Here is a 27,293-nt window from a genome sequence, read left to right as displayed (position 1 = left end):
ATTAGTTAGAGTCAAAACAGTGAATGAGCTTCGTCAATTCAAGAGGTGACGTGTTCTTCTCGGCCTGAGAGTCTTTTGCTAACGTTAAAGGAGCGATTATTGAAGATTGAAGGCCCAGAGTTATATGGGAAGTGCATGAAGGGGCACAATGCTACATTCTTCAACACGTTGAAACAGTTAAGAGGGGGATTTTACTATGATTTAGGTGTTGGCTCAAGGGTGCCGTTAAGAGGAATAGGCACACCCCAAGGTTAACATCTACGAAAAATGACTTACATATTGACATAGAAATGCATGAGCAACATTGAATGCGTGTAGGTTCTATTCCTTTGGACCAACTGTATCCAAGTCCTCCATGTCAGAAAAACATTCTAAAATGCATAGAGATAAGAGTTATACAGTGTGTGTTCTCACAGTGGTTGCAGATTTGTTGAATCCCTCCGGTGAGATGTGGCAGAGCAGAGTTTATATTTAATGTTTGTCAAAGCTGATATTTGGTTGAGATAATGTTAAATAATATAATTTCCAGTTGCTCAAAACACAACATAATAGCCAAAAGCATAATTTTCCCCAACCATTTACTTGTAAATAAGAATATTTCATAAATGGTGATAGAATTATACATAGATAAGAGAATAAATATCTTAAAATATCATTTCTGGGGTTAAAATGTCAGGCCCTGGCCGATATCATGTTACTCATGCCGATGACTTCTCTCTCTCTGTCATCAGCTCAAAATCTAGCGGCTGCTGGCAGAAGTTACACTCCCCTGACGAGTGAAGCTTCAGCTCCAGACCTACCTCCTTCCAGGCCTTCACCAGATGCTCTGTGGAGAGAAAAACATTCATATTTAATCAATCGCAATTGTAACTCCTGGATTCAAAACCACAAAGACTCATTGGGGTGTGTGCTTTCCCGAAAAAGTACTACCATTATCTGGAGTGTGTGATGTGGGGTGGGGGCGATGCGGAGGCCCTCCTCTCCCCTGGCCACCATGGGGTAATTGATGTCTTGCACGTAGATATGGTAGCGAGACATCATGATGTCACACACCTCTGTATTCTTCGCAGGGTCCACCACCTGGAACAATGGGTCAAAGATTAATCATCAGGTGATAATATAAATTGCTTTCTTCAGGGATGAAATATAACATCCAAAGTTGATAGGATTTTCCGTCTCTCGTTTCCATGGTTTGAATCTCGATTAACAGGCCAGGCTTACCCTGACAGGGATGATGTGGCTGGGGCAGTGGACCGTGGACTGAGTCCATCAGCATCTGGTGCAGCAGCTTGACATTCCTCTGGTGTTTCCTGCGCAGCACGCGGCCCTCCCTCCTCCCCATTCAGGGTCTGGATGGACTCCCGGGCCAAGGCCAACAGCATGGGGGGGCAGCGAGGTGAAGATGAAGCCTACTGCGTAGAAGCCCACAGTGTCCACCAGGGCACCAGGGCATTGGTACCGACGATGTAGCCGCCAACAAAACCAAGCGCCCTACCTGGGAAGAATAAATGAGGTAAGGTAAGGCATAAACCAGGTAAAGATGTATTTAATTAATATGACGGTCTGGGTGGAAAAAGTACTCAATTGTCATACTTAAGTAAAAGTAAAGATACTGTCACGTCTTGGTCTTAGTATTTAGTGTTTTCGTTAATTAGTTGGTCAGGCCAGGGTGTGACATGGGTTTATGTTGTTGTATTTCGTAGTGGGGTTTTTTAGTTATTGGGATTGCGGCTGAGTAGGGGTGTTGCATAGGTTTGGCTGCCTGAGGCGGTTCTCAATCAGAGTCAGGTGATTCTCGTTGTCTCTGATTGGGAACCGTATTTAGGTAGCCTGGGTTTCACTTTGTATTTCGTGGGTGATTGTTCCTGTCTCTGTGTAGTTTCACCAGATAGGCTGTACTTAGGTTTCACGTTCCGTTTGTTGTTTTTTTGTATTTATTAGTTATTTCATGTATCATTCCGTTTTTCTTCATTAAAAAACATGAGTAACCAACACGCTGCATTTCGGTCCGACTTTCTTGCGACAAACGAAGAATGCCGTTACAGATACCTTAATAGAAAATGATTCAAGTAATAGCGAGTCACCCAGTAAAATACTACTTGAGTAAAAGTCTATTTGGTTTTAAATATACTTAAGTATAAATAGTAAATGTAATTGCTAAAATATATCAAATGCAAAAATATACATTATTTCAAATACCTTATATTAAAATGTATGGAGTAAAAAGTACATTATTTTCTTTTACGGCAAACCAGACGGCACTATTTTCTTGCCAGGGGCACACTCCAACACTCAGACATCATTTACAAACGAAGCGAGTGTTTAGTGAGTCTGCCACGTCAGAGGCAGTAGGGAAGACCAGGGATATTCTCTTCATAAGTGTGTGAATTAGGTAATTTTTCGGTCCTGCTAAGCATTTAAAATGGACTTTTGGGGCTCAGGTAAAATGTATGGAGTAAAAAGTACATTATTTTCTTTCGGTATGTACAGTAGTAAAGTAAAAGTAAAAGTTGTCAAAAATATAAATAGTTCAGTACAGAAAACCCCAAAAACTACTTAAGTAGTACTTTCAACTTTCAAAACGAGACAGCCTATAGGGAGGAGATCAAAGACCTGGCCGGGTGGTGCCAGAATAACAACCTATCCCTCAACGTAACCAAGACTAAAGAGATGATTGTGGACTACAGGAAAAGGAGGACTGAGCACGCCCCCATTCTCATCGACAGGGCTGTAGTGGAGCAGGTTGAGAGCTTCAAGTTCCTTGGTGTCCACATCAACAACAAACTAGAATGGTCCGAACACACCAAGACAGCCGTGAAGAGGGCATGACAAAGCCTATTCCCCCTCAGGAAACTAAAAGATTTGGCATGGGTCCTGAGATCCTCAAAAGGTTCTACAGCTGCAACATCGAGTGCATCCTGACTGGTTGCATCACTGCCCGGTATGGCAATTGCTCGGCCTCTGACCGCAAGGCACTACAGAGGGTAGTGCACACGGCCCAGTACATCACGGGAGCTAAGCTGCCTGCCTTCTAGGACCTCCACACCAGGCGGTGTCAGAGGAAGGCCCTAAAAATAGTCAAAGACCCCAGCCACCCTAGTCATAGACGGTTTTCTCTAGTACCGCATGGCAAGCTTTACCGGAGTGCCAAGTCTAGGACAAAAAGGCTTCTCAACAATTTTTATCCCCAAGCCATAAGACTCCTGAACAGGTAATCAAATGGTTACCCGGACTATTTGCATTGTGTTCCCCCCCCCAACCCCTCTTTTTACGCTGCTGCTACTTTCTGTTTATCATATATTCGTAGTCACTTTAACTATACATTCATGTACATACTACCTCAATTGGGCCAATCAACTAGAGCTCCCACACATTGGCTAACCGGGCTATCTGCATTGCTATCTGCGTCCATGGGGTGCACCATCTCAAAGGCCACAATCATAAGGGTGGTAGGGTCAGACTTAAGTAGCAGCACTATTACATGTTTGATGTCGTTGTGATGGAAGATTCACTTCTTGGCCCCACTGTTCCTTATACCCTGCATCACTGATGCACGGTTCCCTGCATCTCACGACCTGGGAGCAGGAAAACCATAATTGCTGTTTTTATTGCAGATCATTAAGAGCTCATTCTGTCCATGAGCATGTCATAGAATTGTAAAATGAAGCTACTATAGAACACAGGAAAGAACAAGAGTATGAAATACTACTCTGTTTGGATCAGTCATGTCAGAATCAGCATCAGTACCCGGCAGTGTGTTACCCAGAGTGAACACTGTGGCGGGACGTGCAGAGCAGCGCAGCGTCTTTGCCACGCAGGTCGGCCAGCTCGTACTCCAAGTCGACCTGGAACTTACTTCAAGTCGACCTGGAACTTACTGGTCCATGAGGATGTTCCGTGTTCCTCTTGCTCACGCACCGTGCTTCTGTAATGTATCCCTAAAGATAGAGAAGAGAGGCATTTGATAAGAGATTGTCGTCTTGCCTGGAAAACTATGGGTGGAACTACACATTTCTAAAATGAATACAATGTTATAACTGCATGCCTATGGCTAGGATCTCTGTCCATCTCGTTGACCTCCATCCATCTTAAACCATCCTTAATCAACTATCTACAGTTCCTGTGACCTTTGTGCCCCACTCACATGATGGCCTGAAAGGCTCTGGGTCGCCGGCTCATGCCCAGGTCGTCATTGCTGCACCACACAGACACATCTCTCTTCATGAGAAGCGACTCTGAGCAGTTGTCTGCCATGGGGAAGGACTTGGCGCGCCCTTTCACCGTCGTAAACATCCGGTAGCTATGATCTTTCTTCCCGGCGTCAATCTTCTTCTTGAAGAACTTGTGGTAGTGGAAGTTGGCACACGCTTCAAGAGAAATAACGACGGGTAAGGTCTTTGTCACTGTAGTTTGGATGCAGCCTCTTTCTAAAATCAGGGATGTCTGAACAGTCGTTACACAAAAATATAACATGTAGCCCCAAGTGTACCAGGATACATGTGAGCAGGTGTTTACCTTCGTGCAGGTTGTCTCGTACTAAGTGAGAGACCTTAGGGGGGCGCTGTTTCAGCATGTTCTTCAGGGTGCCTGGGTCAGCCCTGTCAGCATTGATCGGGACCCACAGTGGGATACACCTTGGACTCAGACTTCTCTGTATCAATAAAGGGGGATAAAGACGGTTTAAAAGAGTGATCAACTAGACTCCTACAGTAGCAAAACCACTTCCACCTCACCTAGGTTGCTTTTACTAGTAGTTCTACTAGACTAGGTGTAGTATGACAAAATTCCTGGGATTTCTTGAAAGGTGACTATCCACACCAAGCTTTCTTTAACACACATATAACTGCTTACACAACTGAGTGGAAAAGGTCAAAGACCGGTCGCATTTTTACCTGTGTGGACTGTACTCCTGTCCTGTATTTCCTCTGACAGCTCGATGCGGGCCTCCCTCACCACGTTGGTGTTCTTCTGCACCATTTCAGCCATCAGGAAAGGGAATTTGGAGCACACCGGCTGGCCAGCATGGGGCATTGGGTGGCCCGGGTGTAGCTGGACCCCCTGCTCTGACTCTACCATCAACAACAGGAGGTCATTTGATTAACTTAAATACATGTATCCGTCTTTGATTTAATTGTGTAGGCCTATTAGTGCACTGAGGAAAATATGAAAATACACTGAACGGAAATATAAACTCAACATGCAAAAATTTAAAATATTTTGCTGAGTTACAATTCACGTAAGGAAATCAATATACCCTCATGAAGACAGCTAGTCTGTCGAAACGTTGCAATTTAGATTATTAAATTATTTAATCTGAGCTCCTAGAGTGTGCGGCTCTCCTTTTCGTTTTCATGTAAGGAAATCAGTCAATTTAAATACATTAATTTGACCCTAATCTATGGATTTCACATGACTGGGAATACAGTTATGCATCTGTTGGTCTCAGATACCTTAAAGAAAAGGTAGGGTGTGGATCAGAAAACCAGTCAGTATCTGGTGTGACCACCATTTGCCTCATGCAGCACGACACATCTCCTTTATATAGAGTTGATCAGGCTGTTGATTGTGACTTGTCCCAATCCACTTCAATGGCTGTGCAAAGTTGCTGCATATTGGCAGGAACTGGAACACCCTGCCGTACACGTCGACCCAGAGCATTCCAAACATGCTCAATGGGTGACATGTCTGGTGAGTATGCAGGCCATGGAAGAACTGGGACATTTTCAGCAACCAGGAATTGTGTACAGATCCATGCACATGGGGCCGTGTATAATCATGCTGAAACATGAGGTGATGGCGGCGGATGAATGGCACGACAATGGGCATCAGGATCTAGTCACGGTATCTCTGTGTATTTAAATTGCCAGAGATCAAATGCAAATGTGTTTGTTGTCCGTAGCTTATGCCTGCCCATACCATAACCCAACCACCACCACGGGGCACTCTGTTCACAACGTTGACATCAGCAAACCACTCACTCACAAAATGTCTGACATCTTGTACAGTTGAAACCGGGATTCATTCGTGAAGAGCGCACATCTCCAGCGTGCAAATGCCCATCGAAGGTGAGCATTTGCCCACTGAAGACAGTTACGAGGCCGAACTGCAGTCAGGTCAAGACACTGGTGAGGACGACAAGCACTCAGATGAACTCCCCTGAGACGATGTCTGAAAGTTTGTGCAGAAATTCTTTGGTTGTGCAAACGCACATCTTCGTCAGCTGTCCGGGTGGCTGGTCTCAGATGATCCAGCAGGTGAACAAGCTGGATGTGGAGGTCCTGGGCTGGTGTGGTTACACCTGGTCTGCGGTTGTGAGGCCGGTTGGATGTACTGCCAAATTCTATAAAACAACATTGGAGGCGGCTTACGGTAAAGAAATGAACATTCAATTCTGGTGGACATTCCTGCTGTCAGCATGCCAATGGCACACTCCCTCAAAACTTGTGGCATTGTGTTGTGTCACAAAACGGCACATTTTAGAGTGGCCTTTTCTTGTCCTTAGCACAAGATGCACCTGTGTAATTATCATGCTGTTTCATCAGCTTCTTGATATTCCACACCTGTGAGGTGGATGGATTATCTTGGCAAAGTAGAAGTGCTCACTAAAAGGGATGTAAAGAAATTTGTGCACAAAATTTGAGAGAAATACGCTTTTTGTGCATATGGAACATTTCAGGGATCTTTTATTTCAGTTCATGAAACATGGGACCGACAAATGTTGCATTTACATTTCTGTTCAGTCTAACCAATCTATAGTTTCGTTTTTTGACCATGGGAATGTTTTGCTCTCCACAGAGTGAAACTGACACATTCACATTCTCAAACTCAACTCTGGTTATTAACGCCAACACTGGGGTTCTTTTACACTTATGAGTGTTAATGTAACACTTACAGAGATCATTTAACACCCAAATCAACACTAGAATGTTACACTAGGTAACTAGGTAACTAGTTAACACTGGCCAATTTGATGGGGATGATTTTGATTGACGAAACTATAGCATAGTTTAGATTAAACTGTGCAACAATTTGCAGGCTTCCTTCAAAAAGTAATCTATTTTTGTTTGCCTTTCAGAGCAAACACCGAAGAACTAATCATGATAGCTAGCTAGTCATACCCAGAAGCATATAGCTAACTTTTCCTAGATAGCTAGGAGTCAATACTTCTGATGCTCTATTATGTGGCAGCTTGCGCCTAGCCCAAATTCATGATATTGAATAGAGCTAAACATTTGCATTTGGATTTGTCTTTTTTGTTTACGTAGAATAAAATAAATGTCAGAATTGTAAATATAATTGTCAAGTCAGTGGGTGGCAATTGACAACCTGTTTTCTCTCTGATAAGCAGCACAAAAAAAAGAGATCACACCACACTTGGCTGGTGAAACTTGGATGGTTAACCCGTAGACTATACAGTGCATTCGAAAAGTATTCAGCCCCCTTGACGTTTTCCAAAATCCTCATCAATCTACACATACAGTGGGGCAAAAAAGTATTTAGTCAGCCACCAATCGTGCAAGTTCTCCCACTTAAAAAGATGAGAGAGGCCTGTAATTTTCATCATCGGTGCACTTCAAATATGACAGACAAAATTAGAAAAAAAATGCAGAAAATCACCTTGTAGGATTTTTAATGAATTTATTAGCAAATTATGGTGGAAAATAACAAAAGTTGGTCAATAACAAAAGTTTATCTCAATACTTTGTATATACCCTTTGTTGGCAATGACAGAGGTCAAACGTTTTCTGTAAGTCTTCACAAGGTTTTCACACACTGTTGCTGGTATTTTGGCCCATTCCTCCATGCAGATCTCCTCTAGAGCAGTGATGTTTTGGGGCTGTTGCTGGGCAACACCGACTTTCAACTCCCTCCAAAGATTTTCTATGGGGTTGAGATCTGGAGACTGGCTAGGCCACTCCAGGACCTTGAAATGCTTCTTACGAGGCCACTCCTTTGTTGCCCGGGCGGTGTGTTTGCGATCATTGTCATGCTGAAAGACCCAGCCATGTTTCATATTCAATGCCCTTGCTGATGGAAGGAGGTTTTCACTCAAAATCTCACGATACATGGCCCCATTCATTCTTTCCTTTACACGGATCAGTCGTCCTGGTTCCTTTGCAGAAAAACAGCCCAAAAGCATAATGTTTCCACCCCCATGCTTCACAGTAGGTATGGTGTTCCTTGGATGCAACTCAGCATTCTTTGTCCTCCAAACACGATGAGTTGAGTTTTTACCAAAAAGTTATATTTTGGTTTCATCTGACCATATGACATTCTGCCAATCTTCTTCTGGATCATCCAAATGCTCTCTAGAAAACTTCAGACGGGCCTGGACATGTACTGGCTTAAGCAGGGGGACACGTCTGGCACTGCAGGATTTGAGTCCCTGGCGGCGTAGTGTGTTACTGATGGTAGGCTTTGTTACTTTGGTCCCAGCTCTCTGCAGGTCATTCACTAGGTCCCCCCGTGTGGTTCTGGGATTTTTGCTCACCGTTCTTGTGATCATTTTGACCCCACGGGGTGAGATCTTGCGTGGAGCCCCAGATCGAGGGAGATTATCAGTGGTCTTGAATGTCTTCCATTTCCTAATAATTGCTCCCACAGTTGATTTCTTCAAACCAAGCTGCTTACCTATTGCAGATTCAGTCTTCCCAGCCTGGTGCAGGTCTACAGTTTTGTTTCTGGTGTCCTTTGACAGCTTTTTAGTCTTGGCCATAGTGGAGTTTGGAGTGTGACTGTTTGAGGTTGTGGACTGGTGTCTTTTATACTGATAACAAGTTCAAACAGGTGCCATTAATACAGGTAACGAGTGGAGGACAGAGGGACCTCTTAAAGAAGAAGTTACAGGTCTGTGAGAGCCAGAAATCTTGCTTGTTTGTAGGTGACCAAATACTTATTTTCCACCATAATTTGCAAATAAATTCATTAGAAATCCTACAATGTGATTTTCTGGATTTTTCCCTCATTTTCTCTGTCATGGTTGAAGTGTACCTATGATGAAAATTACAGGACTCTCTCATCTTTTTAAGTGGGAGAACTTGCACAATTGGTGGCTGACTAAATACTTTTTGCCCCACTGGAATACCCCATAATGACAGAGTAATGTTTTTTGCACATTTATTACAAATATTTTTTTAAATATTGAGCTCAGGTGTATCATGTTTTAATTGATCATCCTTGAGATGTTTTTCAACATGATAGGAGTTCACCTGTGGTAAATTCAATTGATTGGACATGATTTGGAAATGCATACACCTGTCTATATAATGTCCCACAGTTGACAGTGCATGTCAGTATAAACCAAGCCATGCGGTTGAAGGAATTGCCTGTAGAGATCTAAGACAGGATTGTGTCGAGGCACAGATCTGAGAGAAAAAAAAGAAAGTCTGCAGCATTGAAGGCCCCCAAAAACACAGTGGCCTCCATTTTTAAATAGAAGACTCTTCCTTAAGCTGGCCGCCCAGCCAAACTAGGCAATCAGGGGGGAAGGGCCTTGGTCAGGGAGGTGACCAAGAACCCGATGGTCACTCTGACAGAGCTCCAGAGTTCCTCTGTGGAGATTGGAGAACCTTCTAGAACCTTCTAGAAGGACAACCATCTCTGCTGCACTCTACCTTTATGGTAGCGTGGCCAGGTGGAAGCCACTCCTCAGTAAAAGGCACATGACAGCCTGCTTTGAGTTTGCCAAGAGGCACTTAAAGGACTCTCAGACCATGAGAAACACGTTTTACTGGTCTGATGAAACCAAGATTTAGCTATTTGACCTGAATACCAAATGTCACGTCTGGAGGAAACCTGGCACCATTCCTACAGTGAAGCATGTTGGTGGCAGCATCATACTGTGGGGATGTTTTTCAGTGGCAAGGACTGGGAGACTAGTCAGGATCGAGGCAAAGATGAACGAAGCAAAGTACCAAGAGTTCCTTGATGAAAACCTGCTCCAGAGCTCCGAGGACCTCAGACTGGGGCAAAGGTCCACCTTCCAAAAGTGAAAAAACAATTGAATCCATTTTAGAATAAGGCTGTAATGTAACAAAATGTGGAGAATCTCAAGGAGTCTGAATACTTTCCGAATTCACTGTTTAAGGGTTGCCACTCCAGTGCCATAGTTGCAAACATTAGAACATGTTTAGGTTTTATTTAAAGTTAAATTGTCGATGTAGTTGCACGTGATAAATAACCTGGCAAATTTTTCCCTGTAGACAACAAATCAAAGTTTATTGCTCGCATACACAGTTTAGCAGATCTTATAGGGGGTACAGCAAAATGTGTTATGAACTTGAGTGAAGACCCAAAAGCGATTTTAACAGAAAACAGAGTTCTTTAATGAAAATACAGGAATGGCATAAATCCTCATCCAATGTTGTCAGCGGAACAAAAGAACGTTAGTATAGTGCAGGATGCTCCTGCCAGGCGGACTCCGACAGGACAGGACAAGGTGGAAGCAAACGAGACGACAGCTTGCTTCTGGCATCAAAAAACACAAACAAGAATCAGACACTGAAAGTAGCAGGAACAGAGAAAGAAATAGAGACCTAATCAGAGGGGAAGAGAGAACAGGTGGGGAAAGAGAGAATGAGCTAGTTAGGGAAATGTAGAACAGCTGAAGGATGAGAGACAGAGAAGGTAACCTAAAAAGACCAGCAGAGAGAGAGAATGAAGAGAAAGGACAGGAACAGACATAACAAGACATGACAGTACCCCCCCACTCACCGAGCGCCTCCTGGCGCACTCGAGGAGGAAACCTGGCGGCAACGGAGGAAATCATCGATCAGCGAACGGTCCAGCACGTCCCGAGAGGGAACCCAACTCCTCTCCTCAGGACCGTACCCCTCCCAATCCACTAGGTACTGATGACCACGGCCCCGAGGGCGCATGTCCAAAATCTTACGAACCCTGTAGATGGGTGCGCCCTCGACAAGGATGGGGGGAGGGACGAGCGGGGGCGCGAAGAACGGGCTTAACACAGGAGACATGGAAGACCGGGTGAACGCGACGAAGATAGCGGGAGAAGAAGTCGCACTGCGACAGGATTAATGACCTGGGAAATACGGAACGGACCAATGAACCGCGGGGCCAACTTGCGAGAAGCTGTCTTAAGGGGAAGGTTCTGAGTGGAGAGCCATACTCTCTGACCGCAACAATATCTAGGACTCTTGGTCCTACGCTTATTAGCGGCCCTCACAGTCTGCGCCCTATTACGGCAAAGTGCCGACCTGACCCCCTTCCAGGTGCGCTCGCAACGCTGGACAAAAGCCTGAGCGGAGGGGACGCAGGACTCGGCGAGCTGAGATGAGAACAGCGGAGGCTGGTACCCGAGGCTACACTGAAAAGGGGATAGACCGGTAGCAGACGAGGAAGCGAGTTGTGGGCGTACTCTGCCCAGGGAGCTGTTCTGACCAAGACGCAGGGTTACGAAAAGAAAGACTGCGTAAAATGCGACCAACAGTCTGATTGGCCCGTTCGGCTTGACCGTTAGACTGGGGATGAAAGCCGGACGAGAGACTGACGGAAGCCCCAATCAAACGGCAAAACTCCCTCCAAAATTGAGACGTGAACTGCGGGCCTCTGTCGGAAACGACGTCAGACGGAAGGCCATGAATTCGGAAAACATTCTCGATAATGATCTGAGCCGTCTCCTTAGCAGAAGGGAGCTTATCGAGAGGAATGAAATGAGCCGCCTTAGAGAATCTATCGACAACCGTAAGAATAACTGTCTTCCCCGCTGATGAAGGCAGTCCGGTGATAAAATCTAAAGCGATGTGAGACCACGGTCGAGAGGGAATGGGAAGCGGTCTGAGACGGCCGGCAGGAGGAGAGTTCCCAGATTTAGTCTGCGCGCAGACCGAACAAGCGGCGACAAATCGCGCGTCACGTTCCCGAGTGGGCCACCAGAAACGCTGGCGAATGGAAGCGAGCGTACCCCGAACGCCGGGGTGGCCGGCTAACTTGGCAGAGTGGGCCCACTGAAGAACGGCCGGACGAGTAGGAACGGGAACGAACAGAAGGTTCCTAGGACAAGCTCGCGCGACGGAGTGTGAGCGAGTGCTTGCTTTACCTGCCTCTCAATTCCCCAGACAGTCAACCCGACAACACGCCCCTCAGGGAGAATCCCATCGGGTCGGTGGAGACCTCAGAAGAACTGAAGAGACGAGATAAAGCATCAGGTTTGGTGTTTTTGAGCCCGGACGATAAGAAATAACAAACTCGAAACGAGCGAAAAACAGAGCCCAACGAGCCTGACGCGCATTAAGTCGTTTGGCTGAACGGATGTACTCAAGGTTCCTATGGTCAGTCCAAACGACAAAAGGAACGGTCGCCCCCTCCAACCACTGTCGCCATTCGCCTAGGGCTAAGCGGATGGCGAGCAGTTCGCAATTACCAACATCATAGTTACGTTCTGACGGCGATAAGCGATGAGAGAAAAACGCGCAAGGATGGACCTTGCCGTCAGAGAGAGAGCGCTGAGAAAGAATGGCTCCCACGCCCACCTCTGACGCGTCAACCTCAACAACAAACTGTCTAGAGATGTCAGGTGTAACAAGAATAGGTGCGGATGTAAAACGATTCTTAAGAAGATCAAAAGCTCCCTGGGCGGAAACGGACCACTTAAAGCACGTCTTAACAGAAGTAAGGGCTGTGAGAGGAGCTGCCACCTGACCGAAATTACGGATGAAACGACGGTAGAAATTAGCGAAGCCCAGAAAGCGCTGCAGCTCGACGCGTGACTTAGGAACGGGCCAATCAATGACAGCCTGGACCTTAGCGGGATCCATCTTAATGCCCTCAGCGGAAATAACGGAACCGAGAAAAGGGACAGAGGCGGCATGAAAAGTGCACTTCTCAGCCTTCACATAAAGACAGTTCTCCAAAAGGCGCTGGAGGACGCGTCGCACGTGCTGAACATGAATCGAGAGAGACGGTGAAAAAATCAGGATATCGTCCATGTAAACGAAAACAAAATGTTCAGCATGTCTCTCAGGACGTCGTTAACTAGTGCCTGAAAGACAGCTGGAGCGTTAACGAGGCCGAAAGGAAGAACCCGGTATTCAAAGTGCCCTAACGGAGTGTTAAACGCCGTCTTCCACTCGTCCCCTTCCCTGATGCGCACGAGATGGTAGGCGTTACGAAGGTCCAATTTGGTGAAAAACCTGGCTCCCTGCAGGATCTCGAAGGCTGAAGACATAAGAGGAAGCGGATAACGATTCTTAACTGTTATGTCATTCAGCCCTCGATAATCCACGCATGGGCGCAGGGACCCGTCCTTCTTCTGAACAAAAAAAAACCCAGCTCCGGCGGGGGAGGAGGAGGAGACTATGGTACCGGCGTCGAGCGAAACCGACAAATAATCCTCGAGAGCCTTACGTTCGGGAGCCGACAGAGAGTATAATCTACCCCGGGGGAGTAGTTCCCGGAAGGAGATCAATACTACAGTCATACGACCGGTGTGGAGGGAGAGAAGTGGCCTTGGAACGACTGAACACCGTGCGCAGATCGTGATACTCCTCCGGCACCCCTGTCAAATCGCCAGGCTCCTCCTGTGAAGAAGAGACAGAGGAAACAGGAGGGATAGCAGACATTAAACAGGTTACATGACAAGAAACATTCCAGGATAGGATAGTATTACTAGACCAATTAATAGAAGGGTTATGGCGCACTAGCCAGGGATGACCCAAAACAACAGGTGTAAAAGGTGAACGAAAAATTAAAAAAGAAATGGTTTCGCTATGATTACCAGAGACAGTGAGGGTTAAAGGCAGCGTCTCACGCTGAATCTTGGGAGAGAACTACCATCTAAAGCGAACAAGGCCCTGGGCTCCCTAACTGTCTGAGAGGAATGTCATGTTCCCGAGCCCAGGTCTCGTCCATAAAACAGCCCTCCGCCCCAGAGTCTATCAAGGCACTGCAGGAAGCAGATGAACCGGGCCAGCGGAGATGGACCGGAAAGGTAGTGCGTGATCCAGAAGGAGAGGCCTGAGTAGTTGCGCTCACCAGTAGCCCTCCTCTTACTGATGAGCTCTGGCTTTTACTGGACATGAGGTGAACCTGTCTTGTGAGGTCGGAGACTTGGACGGCCAGGGTCTCAACGGCATGTTGAGCAGCAGACAATTCCTCCTCGTGTCTGCCTAGCATCGCTCCCTGGATCTCGACGGCGGAGTGAAAGGGTCCGGAGCCGCTGGGTCCATTCTTGGTCTGATTCTTCTGTTATGAACTTGAGTGAAGACCCAAAAGCGATTTTAACAGAAAACAGAGTTCTTTAATGAAAATACAGGAATGGCATAAATCCTCATCCAACGTTGTCAGCGGAACAAAAGAACGTTAGTATAGTGCAGGATGCTCCTGCCAGGCGGACTCCGACAGGACAGGACAAGGTGGAAGCAAACGAGACGACAGCTTGCTTCTGGCATCAAAAAACACAAACAAGAATCAGACACTGAAAGTAGCAGGAGCAGAGAAAGAAATAGAGACCTAATCAGAGGGGGAGAGAGAACAGGTGGGGAAAAGAGAATGAGCTAGTTAGGGGAAATGTAGAACAGCTGAAGGATGAGAGACAGAGAAGGTAACCTAAAAAGACCAGCAGAGAGAGAATGAAGAGAAAGGACAGGAACAGACATAACAAGACATGACAAAATGCTTGTTACTAGCTCCTACTGTAACAATGCAGTAAAATGTCAAACGAGTACACAAATAATTAAAACATTTAAATATACAAGAAATTATTAAAAACCCAAATAGCACTGTAACAGTTATACAAATGCAATATGCATGTACACCAGATTAATTTACATAAGCTATACTAAGAATTGAAGAAGTGAACGTGCCTTAGGCATGCTGCAAGGGGGCGTGAGGACTGCAGATGTGGCCAGGGCAATAAATTGCAATATCCATACTGTGAGACGCCAAAGACAGCACTACAGAGAAACAATAGGCTGAGAGAGGCTGGACTGAGGACTTGTAGGCCTGTTGTAAGGCAGGTCCTCATCAGACATCACTGGCAACAATGTCGCCTATGGGCACAAACCCACCGTCGCTGGACCAAACATGACTAGCAAAAAGTCCATCATGGTCTCGGGGGTGTGTCACATTATCATCGAACGAGCTTGTTGTCATTGCAGGCAATCTTACAGGGAAGACATTCTACAGAGAAGACATCTTACAGGCATCTTACAGACATCTTACATCCTCCTCCCTCATGTGGTACCCTTCCTGCAGGCTCATCCTGACATGACCCTCCAGCATGACAATGCCACCTGCCATACTGCTCATTCTGTGCATAATTTCCTGCAAGACAGGAATGTCAGTGTTCTGCCATGGTCAGCGAAGAACCCGGATCTCAATCCCATTGAGCACGCCTGGGACCTGTTGGATCAGAGGGTGAGGGCTAGGGCCATTCCCCCCAGAAATGTCCAGGAACTTGCAGGTGCCTTGGTGGAAGAGTGGGATAACATCTCACAGCAAGAACTGGCAAATCTGGTGCAGTCCATGAGGAGGAGATGCACTGCAGTACTTAATGCAGCTGGTGGCCACACCAGATACTGACTGTTACTTTTGATTTTGAGCCCCCCCTTTGTTCAGGTACACATTATTCAATTTCTGTCAGTCACATGTCTGTGGAACTTGTTCAGTTTATGTCTCAGTTGTTGAATATTGATATGTTCATACAAATATTTATACATGTTAAGTTTGCTGAAAATGAAAGCAGTTGACAGTGAGATAACGTTTATTTTTTTCTGAGTTTAGATATATATTAGAGTGAGCTATGTCAAGAATCCAGTATTGAAATAAATATGCGGTGTGTGTTAATACAATTTTAGTTACACTGTTTATAAACTGCATATTTGTATGTAAATACTGGATTTTTGCATTTTCTTGGATACAGTATTAGAAGTAGTAGAATGAGCTATGTCAAGAATACAGTATTTAAATACACAGTGTAAAAGGGGAAGTGTCCAGTAGTTTCATTTCTCTATAACATGGGACAGCAGTGTGGGCTGTGTTTGTGTGTGAGTGCTTGTGTGAGTGTGTGTGTGTGTGCGTGTGTTTGTGAGTATGAGGTGTGTGTGCGTGTGTGTGATAACTTGTGTGTGTTTTGTGTGAGTGAGAGTGCATCGCCAGACACATAGGCAACTGGCACTGTTACATAAATAATAGTCACTAATATAGGCTATATTACATCGACGTATAGGCCTACACTTACATGTACTATGGTTTACATGCATTTTTATAACCATCGCAAATCAAATCAAATTGTGTTGGTCACATACACATGGTCAGCAGATGTTAATGCGAGTGTAGCGAAATGCTTGTGCTTCTAGTTCCGACAGCACAGTAACATCTAACAAGTAACCTAACAGTTCCACGGCAACTACCTAATACATACAAAGCTAAAGGGATGGAATACGAATATGTACATGTAAATATATGGATGAGTGATGACCAAGCGGCATAGGCAAGATGCAATACATGGAATAAGGTACAGTATACACATGAGATGAGTAGTGTAAGATACGTCAACAATATTAAAGTGACTAGTGATCCATTTATTTAAGTGGCCAATGATTTGCGTCTGTATGTAGGCAGCAGCCTCTCTGTGTTAGCGATGGCTGTTTAACAGTCTGATGGCCTTGAGATAGAAGCTGTTTTTCAGTCTCTCGATCCCAGCTTTGATGCACCTGTACTGACCATCTACTTTGTCACGTATGTGTTATTTGACTGCAGGACCAACAATATTCTTTCCCTCAAATAAAATACCTTGCCCTGTGGGGAGTTCGAACTTGCTGTGAAAGCACATTAATATGTGTGAAACGGATAGGCGAATACAAGCTGTGTCAAGTGTTAGTAAGTAACCTAGTAAATGATGCGATGATCATGCAATATTGGCACTCAACACTTGAGACAGACCAAGTAAAGGGAAACGAAAGTAAATCTTAAATTTGGAGGTTTAAATATATCCCCTTGGTGGCCAAGTTCACCTATTTAAAAATCGCGGAAATGCCATTTGTTTGTGGAGAAAAAGTTTTAAACTTTGATAGGCTTACGCAGAATTTGTTACAGGAAATAATCACTGCCACCTGGTGAGGTTAGTATGGGGCTAAAGGCGTCCGCATACTTCCCAGCAGAAACAGTTCAGAAAAGTTTGTGCATATTATGACGACATTTTGTGATGATTTTGCTCGTTTTGGACTTGGACAAGTTTTTGGGGGCAAATCTTTGCCCCCTCGTCGGTGATTGGTCAACATAAGGGATTCTTCAATAAAGTGCCTGTTGTCATATTATGCACATTTTTGCACCAAACATCCTCGTCAGATGCAAAATTGCTCGACAAAGATCTCCTCAGCAAAAACATCAACATTAAAGTTGCACTAGGCAGGAATCGCGCCGCCATTTCCTGATTGCTAAAACTCTAAAGTTTGCCTAATTTAAGTTTAGGTCAGAAAATAAGCTAGTATAGTGTAGAGAATCATTGTACCATCTAAACCGGCCGCTGTTAAATATATTTTCCATAACCAAAAAGTGTACAAAACCAAAAGTAAAAGAAGCAAAAACAAAACTTAAGATTGGGATGCATAGAAAAAGCACACATAGAACATATCTACTGCTTCTTCTACTTGCTTTCACGTAGAATGAGAGATCTATAACTCGCATGTCTATGTGACATATTGCCACTTTAATGGCACATTTCTTGAGTTATCTATGTAGATTCATTCTGACTATTTTAAGGAAGTGTATACTGGCTAAGGCATCTCAAAATTGACAAATAGTACTATTGCCAATTTTTTAAAGCGAAGTTTTTTTGCGGGAGTACTATGCACGCATGCTTGTACAGTTCAGTGAGGCATGCTGTAGCCTTTACGTGTGCCAGTTTATCTGATGGAATTGGACAAGCTACAATGTAGCATTCTATCTCCTGCAAGTAAATTGAAAATTTGAATTGACTGATGTGCATTTTGCCAAGTGTGATGACAGCCTACTGCCTCAGTGGGCACACCAAGCTGGATGCACAATTACTAACAGCCAGTGTCTGTATGTCACAGTGTCTAAATGCCCTCCCACAGAATTTGTTTGAGGATGATACCATAACCTCTCTGGAAAGTATGCAATACCTCCCATAGAACTAGACCAGCCAATACTACCAGGAGGCCAACGAAACGTCAGACAATACACATGTACCTTTTTAGTATCCGGACACAAATAAAAAAACACTGCAACTATACCACATCAATACATGAGCGCTTGAATCCAGCCAAAATCAATTCCCACATCTCACCACAGAGTGGCAGTGTGCGATCATATCCAGCCCCCCGTAGCGCAGCTTGTTGGGCAGGTAGACCCGGCTATGGACCCCAGGGACTGGACCTCAGCTTTCACCTTGGTCTGTTGCATCGTTTCCATTTGCAACAAGGACAAAACATGCGTTCTTAAGAGATTTGCAAGAGGAGGGATGTGCAAACAGAGTTGTGCCTGGACCACAAGGTGTGATCTTATCTATTTCACAAAAGAGCTGGTAGCTAGATCAATACATACTAGGTCATACAATTGGCGAAAGATCAGAACTGGGCTGTCTGTGGAAACTAGTGATGCACGGGTCTGCTGTTTGTCCATCCCCCCCGACCTTCAATTGCAAATAATCCATCCACAACTGCCTGACTATGTTAAAGTGAAAGGCCCGCAACCGACCCTAACCTTCAAATATAGAAAATTCACTGACAGTTCCCTTTTTATTATTAAACAATTAGGTTTATCTTCAAGTTATTCATTTATTTATTGAATATTTAGGCCTATTGAATAATAGCCTAATATCTTGCTGAAAGAAAACAAATCTAACAATAGCCTAAATTGACACCTTGCGCATGCTTTGTGAGAGGAAAAATGGTCAATTAATAAATCATACCTTGCACATGCTTTGTGAAAATGCACTGTACAATTAGGCTACTTTGCCCTTGAACAATGTACTGAGCATTTCCGTTTTACTTGAGCATTTAGGCTTACGTTGGAACTCCTTCAAGACAGTTGGAAAGGCATTCCTCATGAAGCTGGTTGAGAGAATTCCAAGAGTGTGCAAAGCTGTCATCAAGGCAAAGGGTGTCTACTTTGAAGCATATAAAATATGTTTTGATTTGTTTAACACGTGTGCTATTTAATAGTTGTGATGTCTTCACTATTATTCTACAATGTAGAATATAGTAAAAAATATATATGTCAATTCATGCTGCAAGACCTCTGTTAGGATAGAGGATGTCCTCCGGAAGTTGTCATAATTACTGTGTAAGTAGAGAGAGAAACATGAGCCTCTTAGGTTTTGTATTGAAGTCAATGTACCCAGAGGAGGACAGAAGCTAGCTGTCCTCCGGCTACATTATGGTGCTACCCTACAGAGGGCTGTTGAGGCTATTGTTGACCTTCATAGCAAAACAGTGTGTTATAATCAATTATAGCTTTATCTAAAAGGAATATCTTTTGAAATGTTTCACTTAAAAAAAAAATGAAATTCACTGAGGAGGATGGTCCTCCCCTTCCTCCTCTGAGGAGCCTCCACTGCTAAAAACACACTCAGAAAATGCTGCTTACGTGTCATAAAACAGGAGTGAAGGACTACAAGCTTACAGTTTCTTCAGAGGAGGTTAGTGGAGACTAGGGGCATGTTTACGACACGGACCGACCCACCTGGCTTTCAGCTATTCTCTGAGCGGGTTGAGAGGTGCAATACAAACTCTTTCTCCTGCCCCCGTAACTCTAAGTTGCTTTGGCTGATGGTCTTCGAAATGACAATACTAAGATAAATATATTCATTTTGTTGCTACAATTGAAACACAGGAAGTACCCTGAAACATAGTAAATGCTCCCTCCATTTATGTCCAAACAGCAGAAGATGTGGATGTTTTGATCATGAATTGTGCAGTGGTGGTGGTGGTGGGGGGGGCGTAGTAGCAAACAATAAAAAAAGGCTTATGTTCAAGGTTAAGTGAAAGCATCAGCCAATTAAAATCGCTGACGTAGTTGCACACGATCAAAGGCAACGTGTTAGCTGTTAGACACCGCACAGGCCATGTTCGATAATGTACAGAAATACATAGGCATGGGAGGACTCATCACTGACCTGTACTTGTAGATGCACATGATCTCAATGCCTGGCAGAGAGAGAGAGAAGAGAGAGAGAAGAGAGAAGAGAGAGAGAAGAGAGAGAGAGCGAGAGAGAAGAGAGAGAGCGAGAGAGAGAGAGAGCGAGAGAGAGAGAGAGAGAAAGAGACTACAATCACTACCATACCAGAGCAATTATCCTTTGAGACATGTAGCTAAGGGGAGATAGAACAAAGCATTACACATGCGACTTGCCATGCGATGTGAGGAGAGAGGAGGGGAGCAGAGAGGTGCCGTATGGAGAGGGACAGTCGATGTCATTGAGTCCAGGGGCCCCAGTGTGATGATTCCACTAGGCTAGAACACGCTAACACAAACAATACCCATTCCAACTAACATGACACATCAGATAGGGAGGGGTCTGTGGGCTTAGCAGGACACGCAACCCCTCTGTGTGTGCGTGATAGGACACAAGAGTGGAGAGTAGTATTACTATAAGGCTCAGAATCCACCACAGCAAAAATGGGGATGTGCAGGGTGTCCCAAAGCTTTCTCCCCATCAGCCTGCTGTTCACATCTGGGACACCTTTACCCTGACACACACACACACAAAACAGATTCAGAATAGGTGTGATTGACACATTCAGTTTAAAGCAACCAGGAGAACAGAGAAACCATGAGTTAGCTTTCAAGCTAAAACTGATAATGAGATATCAATCTGTCTGTTTGGTTAACATGTGATTTATGCAACACACAAACAGTGGAGATAATGAACGTAAATAGCTTGAGGTTGTTTTCTTTTCTGAACAGTTATGCTGTTAAACCGAGTGATTAGTACATGGGTTGAACTTGGAAATTGTGGCCAGAGAGGTGAACACAGGATTCAATAGGTTTGGGATAGGAGACTACGGATCTCTGTGATGTTGTTGAAATGGGAGGAGTTTTAGTGTTGCGGACATAGATGGTGGATGACGTTACTGCATAACAAATATCTAACACCATATGCATATTCAACAGGGTCCTGACCATCCTGTGACAATGCTACGACGCTGGTGGAACGTAGTCAGAGTGTTGGTGGGACGTACAGTGGAGCTGGATAGACAGTCCACCCTGGTGCCGTCCTCCTGCAGGTAACAGTGGACAGACAGTCCACCCCCCCAGACCCCCCTTGAGCATGCGGGAGATTTCATTCACAACGGAATCAACAGTTTTTAAGTGATCCAAAAACCGGCGTGTCATTGTAATAGATTTCTCAAAGCACTGTAGGTTGTTACAGCAAGGATGTATTTTCGTGTGCGTTCCCCATCTGACATAACATGGACAGTTGTAGCACGTGTTGCTCGGCACAGGTTTGTAGATGGTGGAGGGGGGGGACAGATGAGGAACAGTCACTCCGAAACTGTGGTGACAGGAGTTCCTGAAGTCATTTTGAAGGCCAACGGCGTTGTTAAAACCTCAAGTTGGGAATGAATGAAGAAGAAAAATGATTTGTGAAAGAATTCTTCACAGAATCTGAACATTTGGTCCTGTGTCTTTGATCAGCTCTGCAAAGGAGCCCGTCACCTTTGTGATCATTCTAAGACGAATCCTAAACCCTGGGGGCTACCTGTGAGAAGTGTAAAGCCTCCCCCATACCTCGACTGCATTTCCTCTGTGAAACCTTTGCCTCCCAACCTGTGGGATTCTCACTTTTGAAACAGCCAAGCCAAAATGGGCTTTGAGCTATAAGCCTTGATGGAGACTCAACTGGGCAGTCTGCTTTGTTCTAAGCATGAGGTCGCCACAGCCTGTGCACATTAAAGACCTCCACAAATCAGACCAGCCAGATTTGTGTGTGTGTGTGTGTGTGTGTGTGTGTGTGTGTGTGTGTGTGTGTGTGTGTGTGTGTGTGTGTAGGTGTAGCTGTTGCTTTTTTTTTACATCTTTTATCAAACTGACAACTATTCAGAGTCAGGAAGTTATTTCAGCTTCAAGGATTAAGGTTCAAAACTTTTAGTGACTCTGTCGACACATTTACTCCCACACAAATCCCTTTTGACTTCTTAGCTGTCTCACACATTCAGATCGACTGAGAGAACAAAAAACTAAATTATTCCCTCCAATTGCATTTAACAATTTAGACCACTTGCAGGACCTGACTTTTCACATTTAGTATAATGTTCAATTTACACTACTTGACGCTTATTTAAAATGTACTGGGTATATTTACACAACATAAATAAGACGTCGGTTGTATAGATTTACGTGTTTATCTTGCAAAGGTCAAACAGAGTGAGTATGTTGGGTCTAAGAACCACCCACACAGCGGTATATAGTGCATTTGGAAAGTATTCAGACCCTTTGACTTTTTCCACACTTTGTTACTTTACAGCCTAATTCTAAAACGGATTAAATTGTTTTCCCCCCTCACTAATCTACTGTCACACCCTGACCATAGTTTGCTTTGTATGTTTCTATGTTTTGTTTGGTCAGGGTGTGATCTGAGTGGGCATTCTATGTTGTGTGTCTAGTTTGTCTGTTTCTGTGTTTGACCTGATATGGTTCTCAATCAGAGGCAGGTGTTAGTCATTGTCTCTGATTGGGAACCATATTCAGGTAGCCTGTTTGGTGTTGGGTTTTGGTGGGTGATTGTTCCTGTCTCTGTGTTTGCACCAGATAGGGCTGTTTTGGTTTTTCACATTTCTTGGTTTTGTTAGTCTATTCATGTATAATTTCTTTATTAAAGAACCATGAATAATAACCACTCTGCATTTTGGTCCGCCTCTCCTTCGACACAAGAAAACCGTAACATCTACGCACAATACCCCATAATGACAAAGCTAAAAAAGGTCATTTTTATTTTGCAAATGTATAAAAAAATTAAAAACAGAAATATCAGATATACATAAGTATTCAGACCCTTTACTCACTACTTTGTTGAAGCACCTTTGGCAGCAATTACAGCCTCGATTCCTCTTGGGTATGTCGCTACAAGCTTGGCACACCTCTATTTGGAGTTTCTCCCATTTTTCTCAGCAGATCCTCTCAGGCTCTGTCAGGTTGGATGGTGTGTGTTGCTGCACAGCTATGTTCAGGTCTCTCCAGAGATGTTCGATCGGGTTCAAGTCTAGCTGGGGCACTCAAGGACATTCAGAGACTTGTCCCGAAGCCACACCTACGTTGTCTTGGCTGTGTGATTAGAATCGTTGTCCTGTTGGAAGGTGAATCTTCGCCCCAGTCTGAGATCCTAAGCGCTCTGGAGGAGGTTTTCATCAATGATCTTTCTGTACTTTGTTCCGTTCATCATTCCCTCAATCCTGACTAGTCTCCCAGACCCTGCCCCTGAAAATCATCCCCACAGCATAATGCTGCCACCAGTTTGGCTGGGTGGCCAGCTATAGGAAGAGTCTCTTGGTGGTTCCAAACTTCTTCCATTTAAGAATGATGGAGGCCACTGTGTTCTTGGAGACCTTCAATGCTGCAGAAATGTTTTGGAACCCTTCCCTGATCTGTGACTCGAGACAATCCTGTCAATCCTACGGCTTGTTTTTAGCTTTGACATGCGTTGTCAACTGTGGGACCTTATATAGAGTAGATTGGTGTGTTCCTTTCCAAATTATGTCCAATCAATTGATTTTTACCACAGGTGGACTCCAATCAAGTTGGAAAAGCATCTCAAGGATGATCAATGGAAACAGGATGCACCTGATCTCAATTTCGAGTCTCTTCGCAAAGGGTCTGAATAGTTTCTTATTTGTTATAAATGTGCAAAAATGTCTAAAAACCTATTTTCGCTTTGTCATGATGGATGGAGTATTGTGTGTCGATTGATGAGGAAGAAAAATGATTTAATACATTTTAGAATAAAAATTGTAACGTGACAAAAATGTGGAAAAAGTAAAGGGGGTCTGAATACTTCCCGAATGCACTGTATGGAGAAGAAAAAGGCCCAAAAGCTTTGCATTATAGTAACAAAGTGAGTAGCTTACCTTACATTGACCAACCAACTTGGATCGGTTGGGTAGGAACAAAACATCTTTAGACAGACTGATCATTATCTCTAGAATCGCCTTTTCAATGCAGGTTTACAAGTTCCTGGCTGAGAATCAGAGTAGAGGAAATAAACCTTGGTGGTAGGTCTAGCCTCTAGTCTTAACGAAAGTACACCAGTCATTCATGTGAAAATCTGTGGACCACAAATTCAAACTGATTCAAACAATCCTGTCTTTTTTTTTCACAAGCGTATATCGCCACATAAAATGTCTCCACTTTAAACTCCGTTGAGCCAATACGCCAATAGGTACATAGGTAGTAAAAACTGCAAGAATTAGCTGAAGGTATAAACTGAAGGTAGAAGCCTAAGTGTTTATTAGTTTACTCCAATTGGGGGAAGGTTTGAAGGGGAATAATAAAGGTACATTCTTAAAGGTATGTGTATGTATATGTATATGTGTATATGTATGCATGCGTGTATGTATATGGATATATATATATTTATCCCAAAAATATATGGGGGATTGGAAAATGCATACAATTACATTGATGGAAGTAACAATCTTTCCCCAATATTAAGCTGATCCACCCTTTTTTTTTAAAACACTAAAAAAACAACAACTGCAAGAACATTGTCTAGAATATTATGCCCATACCTAGCGTAGGCAAGCCTATCACATCGGCAAGGGTTATCTGTGTACCACATGCTTGACTTGGACTGAGATAGGACTGGTACTCATTTTGGCTGCTGGTACTGTTTACATTTGGATGCCGGAGCTCCACAATACTTTTGATACTTTTGAAACTAATAAGTGGAACAGGAACTTAAATGGTAGAAGATTTGAGGTGCGGTGTACTCAGCTCCAACAAGCTTCTGCCCTAGTCAAGCACTGATGTGTAGAAGGAAACATAGGCCTACCTGTTGACTTCCTCATGGCTCTGTTGAGTGTCCATCGTCGTATCTACATTGTCCAACAATACGACCCAGAACTTGTCTTCACTTCGACAAAGTGTTTGGACATGTTTGGTTACATTCTTGTGGAGGAGGAATGAAATAAAACCTACAATGGAATGAAATGAATATGGATCGCTTTGCCCAGGGCCAGTGTGTGTGGGCCAGTTAGCACCTCATAGCAACCAACTAAACCTTATTAGCATCTCCTGACACGGGCCTGCTGCAACTTGTCCTATATTCCTTCCTGTGTGTGTGCGTGTGTTCTTACAGAGTGTGGGTAGACACAAATCATTGGCTAATCTAGTCTGACTGAAATTGAGAAATTGAGGTCTTTGATTTTGGCATTTGCTCATTGAAAATTGTGCATGTGTTGTCCGTAATTTGTTTCTGGGTGCCATATTTGTATTAAGGCTGTGCACATAATTATCTTTAGCAGACACCCACACAGTCGAAGCAGCTGTTTTTGTGTCTGTGAACATGTGTTGTCAGTGAAACACGAAGCGACAGTGGTGCTGTCCGACACATCAGCAAATGGCTGTAATTTTCTGTGAGATGCCATAACTGCTTCTCATTAGGAGTGTGTTACCAGGAATGTGTGTGTGTGTGAATGTTTGTGTGTGTGTGTGTGTGTGTGTGTGTGTGTGTGTGTGTGTGTGTGTGTGTGTGTGTGTGTGTGTGTGTGTGTGTGTGTGTGTGTGTGTGTGTCGCTCCATACTGTGCCGTCGCTCCACCAGCTGCAGACTGCATGCACTCCACCCCAAGACCCTCCAAACATTTGTCGGTACCTCTGTGACCCCTACAGCGAAACCACCACTGAGCCTCAAATTCCTGCCTACCTCACAACACCACAGGGCTGAGTGGGGGAAGCTTTCATTTCTCGCTAAAAAGAGAACCCCACACCCCACTCGTTATCTCTCTCTATATATATTTCTCTCCCCCTCTCTCTCTCTTCTTTCTCTCTCTCTCTCTATTTCTCCCCCCTCTCTCTCTCCTTTCTCTCTCTCTCTCTCTATTTCTCCCCCCTCTCTCTCTCTCTTCTTTCTCTCTCTCTCTCTCTATTTCTCCCCCCTCTCTCTCTCTTCTTTCTCTCTCTCTCTCTCTCTATTTCTCCCCCTCTCTCTCTCCTTTCTCTCTCTCTCTCTCTATTTCTCCCCCCCTCTCTCTCTCTCCTTTCTCTCTCTCTCTCTCTGAGACCTGCTGTGAAGAAAAAAAAACTGTCGCTAAAATGAGTTAATATTTGCCTGGGGCCATTCCTTTCATCTGGCAATTAGAGGCATGAAATCCATGTCATTGTATTGTTATAACAGACAATCTCTTCTGAATTCTGGAAACTTTAGGTCATTTTGGAGTCTCCTTCTTAACAAATGACTTGCATGCATGTTCTGTGTGTTTGTAGGGGCACGGTGGTCTCGCAGAATGCTCAGGGCTTGTTTGGGAGTGTGTGGGAGCCAGAACTTGGATGGAAAAAAGTCTCTGCCCCTGACCTGACCCTGAATATCTCCTAATGCGCTGCTTTAGCAGAGGTCTCCCTCTTGCTCCTGAGTGGCTATGACAAGCTGCTTCCGCAGTAATGGCTCTTAATAGCTAAGTAATTGCTATCTCTAGGTGACGAGTAACAACTCCAACAACGCCCGCCATGGAAAAAAAAACGAATAATCTGTGAAAGAAAGCCCACAAGATGTTGGGGTCCTCTTTCTTCCCCCTGGTTCAGAGAGGCAGGGATCCCCGCCGGTTCCTTTGGCCTGAGAAGGATTTGTGTCGAGTGTGAGGCCCTAACCTGAGGAGACAGAGGGCAGCGTCTCGGGATGAGTGTTTGTACTGGGTGAAGGGGGAAGCATGGGGGGGTTGAGGGGGGTTGTAGGGTCAGAGGAAAGGGAGAAGCGGGAGGGAGGGAGGAGGCTGTACCCACTGCAGGTGAGGGGGATTAGCTGAAGCTAGAGGTCCAAACAAACCAAATACAGATCTGTCAGCCTAATCCTCACAAATAGAAAACAGAGCTGCCTCCTCGGACCCAACCACCACCCAACACCCCCACCCAAACTCCCCGTCCACCTCCCTCTCTAACCCCTCCTCCCCTGGTCCTCTAACCCTGTTTCTCACCAGATTTTTGCCCGGGCCAGTGAGGCCGGTCTGGCTGTGTTTCTGCTCCACTAAAAAAGAAGTGACTGATCGCTAATCACCCAGGGCTTCGATTGACAGCCCAGCACAGGCTTACAGATTGATTAGAACAAGGGCCCACTCACCACAGAGACAAGGGTCTAAATGGGGGACTCCGCTGAGCCGGAGG

At 44.6% G+C, this 27,293-nt stretch overlaps 1 pseudogene; it reads right to left on the bottom strand.

The window, feature by feature from the left end:
• Positions 1-672: 672 nt before the first annotated feature.
• Positions 673-5,076, bottom strand: LOC135559365 (5-aminolevulinate synthase, non-specific, mitochondrial-like; annotated as a pseudogene).
• Positions 5,077-27,293: the final 22,217 nt, after the last annotated feature.

Source organism: Oncorhynchus masou, chromosome 18, assembly GCF_036934945.1.
Source record: "Oncorhynchus masou masou isolate Uvic2021 chromosome 18, UVic_Omas_1.1, whole genome shotgun sequence".
Classification (NCBI taxonomy): domain Eukaryota; kingdom Metazoa; phylum Chordata; class Actinopteri; order Salmoniformes; family Salmonidae; genus Oncorhynchus; species Oncorhynchus masou.
Note: the sequence above shows the minus strand (reverse complement) of the source record. Positions and strands in the feature narration are given on the sequence as shown.